The sequence below is a fragment of the Danaus plexippus genome, chromosome Z (genome assembly GCF_018135715.1).
Source record: "Danaus plexippus chromosome Z, MEX_DaPlex, whole genome shotgun sequence".
Lineage (NCBI taxonomy): Eukaryota > Metazoa > Arthropoda > Insecta > Lepidoptera > Nymphalidae > Danaus > Danaus plexippus.
The window spans coordinates 13,833,652-13,839,651 of NC_083559.1; positions in this window are offsets into that span (position 1 = coordinate 13,833,652).

The following is a 6,000-nucleotide window of genomic DNA, read 5'->3' on the forward strand; positions in this document are numbered from 1 at the left end:
CCTTAACTATGTAAATATGGTGTGGTCTAAAAAGGAGAGGCAAGTTTAACAAAACTTTTTTGTACCTTTTTCCGACAGCAACAAGCAAAGCCAAAAAGCAGGGCTGGTCGATAAAACCTTGAATGGAGTCGAAAAAATAACACGTGGAGAGATTTTTGTAAAAAAAAAGAATCACAATTAACATGCTTCGGGTTACTAGGAAGTAATGTTTTTGGTGTGAAGAGTTTAAGGTTTTAAGGAAAAACGAAAAGCACTGTTAAAATAACAGTCGGTTTGTAATATATATATAGTTTTGTACATATTCATTATATATACATATATACTGTTTTCTTACTCACATAAAAACAATTATATTTCAATGTTGTTCAGAACACTACATGCATATTTATTTATTTTTCAGGAAGGAAAAGTTAACGGCCTGATATTTGGAAAAAATAGTTTAATGAAAATGTTGTAAGCCTTATTTAAAAATCTTAAAGAGTTAAGAACGCTTACCTTCAATTTAAATTTTTTATACATAAATACATATACTCAAAAATTTCAAAATATTTTTTTTCCATTAAATATATATTTTTTTGAGTATTATTTTTCTTTAACCGCTTTCAAATAATTTTGGGAATAAATTCTCTGAAATAATTGGAATCTCTTTTAAAATCATAAATTTTTCGTTACTTTTAAATTTATAAATAGGTAACAACAGAAATGTAGTTTGAACCTACTTTAAGCTAAGTAACTAAACTGTGACGTCTCTAAGGGGACGAGCAATTGTCAAAACCTAGAAAAATGTCATCGTAACTCAAAATTCATAAAAATCATTAGATTTCGTGGGCAGGATGTAAAAAAAAAAGTGAAAAAATGACAAAAACGTATGTTGGTACTATAATTATATAAAGTCCGATATGGCTAGAAAAGCATCTCAAACAACTTGCAGTCTCTCATTTAATTTAAATCAATTGTTGATAATCATTGGTTCAATAGTGATTCTTGTGCTGCTATTTCTTATCGTATGCCACATCGTCAACGGAAGATAAGGAAATTTATCATGGCGAATAAAATTTGCCTTCACATTGATCTGTTGCAAATTTTGCCAGTGGCCTTGGCCTTTGTGACATTACTTGTTGTCATGAGTTGGATGTACAAATACATTTAAAGTGCAGTATTAAAATCGAGGAAGATGAAAGAAAGCGGCTATTTCATATGGATTAACGTATACTTTATCACGTTTACTTATCCCTGGTGGGGTCTAAGCCTCACTTCTAATATTTGGTATCGTTTGTTTATAAGTAACAAAACACGCTGACATGAGAAGACATGTTGAATCCTAGGAAGATGGATTTCAGTGGTTGATCTTCTAGCTTTGTCATATACGCTAGGGCTGACGACACACATGAACTGTGTTTTTAAACTGCCCTTGTTTAACATTGATTTCCATGTTACAAGCGTGTTTACGGATGGCCGAATATTTGGAACCGCAAACCAAAATCTAAATTTAATTACTAACGCTAACCCTATGAGGATATGGTTTTATATATGAAATATTTAATATTTTTGTAACGATAAATAAAGAAGCGATTATTTATCTACTCGTATTTTTATTGATACCTTTAAAAAGGGCATTTTTGATGTTTTTATAGTATAAGACATTCTGTATAGTGTGTACACTACTATAGTAAACGAAGAAACATTTTATTATACATTTTTAAGATTAAATTCTTTTTAATTGAACATTTTCTGTACTCATTGCGGATTATAATGAAATATGAACGGTAATTCAATTTCCAAGTGACGGAATATAAAATGGTAAAATGATAGAAATCAATCAGCCCCAAATCTGAAGTAAGATTTCAGTCCGCTCGGGCAAGTAGCTTAAATAATAAATCATTTTCATACGCTAATGGCTTTTATAATTTGTAAGACATCTCAATATCTGAGTGACATTTATAACGTGGATCATTAAGGTAAAGCCGATCATTTTATATTTCTGAAATCGATTGTTTGATATCCAATTATCTTTTTAAGTGTAAAATGTATTTAATGCAGAACTGGATAAATGTATGTAGTAATGTATACGTATAATTAATGACAGTCAAGAGTGAAAATAAAAATTAAGTGAAACAAACGAATTACGTTTACCGGGATGGTATAATTCGAAACGGAACAGTCAGCAAAAAATCTAAAACGATGGTTTCACTGTAAGCGGGAAGGGGAATCTGAGATAAACTAAATTAGACTCCAAGATGTAACGACTAAATTGGATTTTAATATTAATTAGAAATTGCAGTTGCTGCCACTTACGGCACAACGTTTTGCTACACCGTATAATTGTTTCGGAATCTTTTTAATTTTAGATTCAACACGAGGAACTTTTATTTTTATTATTTAAGCATTAGGTAATGTGTTTTCGTATTATTAAACCGATAACTATAGATAAAGACTGACACATTCAGAAATTAATAGATAAAGTGTGATAGTATAAATTTAAATGTATATACTTCCAAAGTGCTATCCGTAAATAATTGATATAAGTCGCCACTTTAACATAAATAAAATCCAACATTTTTATTACATCATGTATATATTTTATGTTTTAGGAGCATGAGTGGACTTCACATATGGGAAATTTCCATTTTTGAAGTACAAGTAAGAAATATTAATTTTGTTCTTAATGCTCTAAATACGATAAGAATTAAATATTATCTACAACTTTTCCTAAGAACAACGTCTGTATAACTAGTGTCTATACTAAAATCACCGCCATACTTAATCCTGACAGTGACACAATTTCACAATGTACTGATACTTGCCCTCGGTTCAACTACTTTGTTGTTTTGATTTAACGTCAAAAGCAAATTATGAAATTTGGAATCCGTAAAGCGAAGATAAAAGGATTCTCGCATTTGGCTAACTAATTAGAAATAAGGTACTTCACACTGAATTAATTTATGTGATTAAGAGCAGGCTCTTGAAACTAATTTAATTTGAAACAATTAAAATAGATTTTTCTAAATTACATGTTTCAGACACAAGACTCACTGTTTTGAAAATAATATTTTGTTCATATTTAGTAGCGAGTTACATTAACACGTCCATATAGAAATAACTGATAAGATTTTCTATCGATAAGATGTTAATAATCATACTCAGGAATGAAGTTCTTGTTTAAAATATTTGAAACTTAAATCGAATAATGATGCGCACCAATTGGGAATGTTAAGTAGGATTTAAGAATTATATAAATACAGTTTGTTAATACTATCAACCATCATACATTGTACAACCATGCGTCGAGTAGGTCGTACATTAAGTTGGATTCTAAGATTTATTTTAAATGAAATTAGTTTAAAGTAGTATTTGGTTTTCCTTCGACTTTCCGTCTGTAGCTAATGTAACTGGTAGGATACTAGAATAGGGACTGTTAGGTCTTCGCTAGTCTTCGCTATGCTGAACCTAAGGAAAAGGAAAACTGCAGCTCCGGGAGGAGAATCCAAACTTAGATTTAAGAAGTGAAACTAGAGAGTTGATGAATTATATTTGAGAACCGTTCTTGAGAATATCTGTAACGTTCTCGTGTTGCTCATAACCTTATGTTAAACCTATTTCAAAATTTATTATCCTTAAGTTTATAGACATCGTGAATCTGGATCGTAGCAGGCAAGCCATCGTAGTATTCGTTGGAATAGAATTTTTAGAAAATAGTTAAGAGATATCGAATTAAGATAAGTATATAAAAATAAAGTATGGTTCAGGACAAGGAGACTATTTATAAAATTCTTAGGATTGTGCCGGAATTCGATGGTAACCCTAACGCACTTCACTTACGAAATTTATTAATATTTGTGATCAAATTTTAACAGAATATTTAAACAGTGCGCCCGGGAGTGAATTAGCTAACTTATGCTCATTAAACGGGATATTAATAAAATTACTGGAACTGCCGTTGCTTCTATTAATTACAAGTATACAATACACTTGGCTCGGCATAAGAAAGTCCTTAATTAACATTTTCTCTGACCAAAGAGACAAAACAGCATTATGCAAAGACCTTTCGCTTGCCGTTCAAGGAAATAAGACACCTCAAGAGTTTCATAGCCATTGTAAAAAACTTTTTAGTACTATAATGTCGTACGTTACATTGCATGAGAACATAATAAATACTTTCGAGACTAAACGCTATGTTTATAAGAAAGTAACTAAGCAGGTATTTGTTTGCGGTTTGAAGTAGACTTTAAGTTCACAAATTCAATGCATGCACCCCACAACAATAGAAAAGTCTCTTGAATTTTTAAAAGAAGAATTAAACGTTACATATTTAAAGCAAAGTACACACGGACTGAAATACCCTGTGGAAAAAGACTTATAAATTCTGATACAAAACAGCTAGCTGGGTATCAGAATTTATCAGTTAAAAAAATATTTATAAGATTGAAAAAATTTTCTGATACAGATTTCTATAAGAATCTATCAGTAATGAGAATTTATGAGACCTTTTCCACAGGGTATCAATCAACTTTTAAAATAAACGGCTTGAGTTATTTTATTAAAAGTATATCAGGCAACCTAGATATTGAAGATTATACCTACTAATAGGTGAAATTAGAATAGGAAATACATTAGATTTTATTCACAATGGATATAATTATTTTAACATTTTAGATAAATTAAGAACAGTAGATAGAATATATGGCGACAAGAAGATCGAACTTCAAAACCTGGTTCCTTTGTGAGAAATAAGTCAAACAACACATTCATATCGAACCTGACTGCATGCAAAAAAAGAAACCACTTCACTTCAACGCAGTTTCCTCGTCTTCAACGTAAAATATCATATGAACACTAAAGAATACAATATTATAAACAGGAGCAATAAGACGAAAGGCAGGCGGATAACACATGCAGATACCATTCAACGCAGGGGATCAACGGAAGTTCCTACTCAACTCAATATAAAATCTATAGATTTGCAAGAATTCTACGGTATTCATGATAATACAACTGAGGAAATCTCATCATAACTAGAAAAGATATACAAAATGTATAGGAACGCAACATCCACTTTCTATAATACCGGCAATGAACGAATAGAATAGGTGACATCAGAGCAGTGCGCGAAGATGCCAGCAACATTTTATAGCAATATTCTAAAATAGTTGCCGATGATGATCGAAAACCCTGACTCCAAGACGTCAGGCTGTATATTCAACGAGACATTTGGTGAGATCTGTGCAGAATGTCTGACCATCCGGTCAGTATACATATCTGTTCACCAGTGATCCTCAAGCTATTTTTGGAACGGATCTTTTGCCATGTCAAAAGCATATCTATAGCTTAATCTTGGATTGATATTTCCTTTGGTAAACTGCATTTGAATGAAATATATTCTATTTCCCTAAGAATATTACTACTATATTAATAATATTAATACTAAGAATATTATAGTATTTATTTAAGATGTACTCGTCGTTGCTGTTGCTGTTTTGTATTTTATTATTGTTTATGAAATAACTAAACATTAAGTTTGATCTTTAAAATAAAAGTTCATTATAAAGATACCTACATGACCATCACCTCTACAATTAAACTTAAAAGTAATCACGAAGTGAGTGTGCAATAAAAATACAATATTATAATTCGGATGATAAAGTCTGCTCCCCATAGAATACTCAGAATTGGCAATCTGACACAGTTGCAAAAAGTTACGTTGTGCCAATTTTGTCTGGACGTGATCACAGCTATAGCCTTAGCTTATACCTCCTATGATTGGAATTTTTATTTTTCCTTTTATAAATGTTTACTATTGATTCAAACTTAGCTTTTTATCTGATTCCCAACAACTGATGTTAAAAATGCGTACCAACGTTTGTTTGTTTACATCAGAGTACCTCGTCACAAGGTAAATGAACCCATTAGATTAATTTTTATGTCAACGGCCATATATCTAGAATAATACCAAGTTTTGTCACCAAAAACTGTTTATATTTAATACAATAAAGTATTTACTCT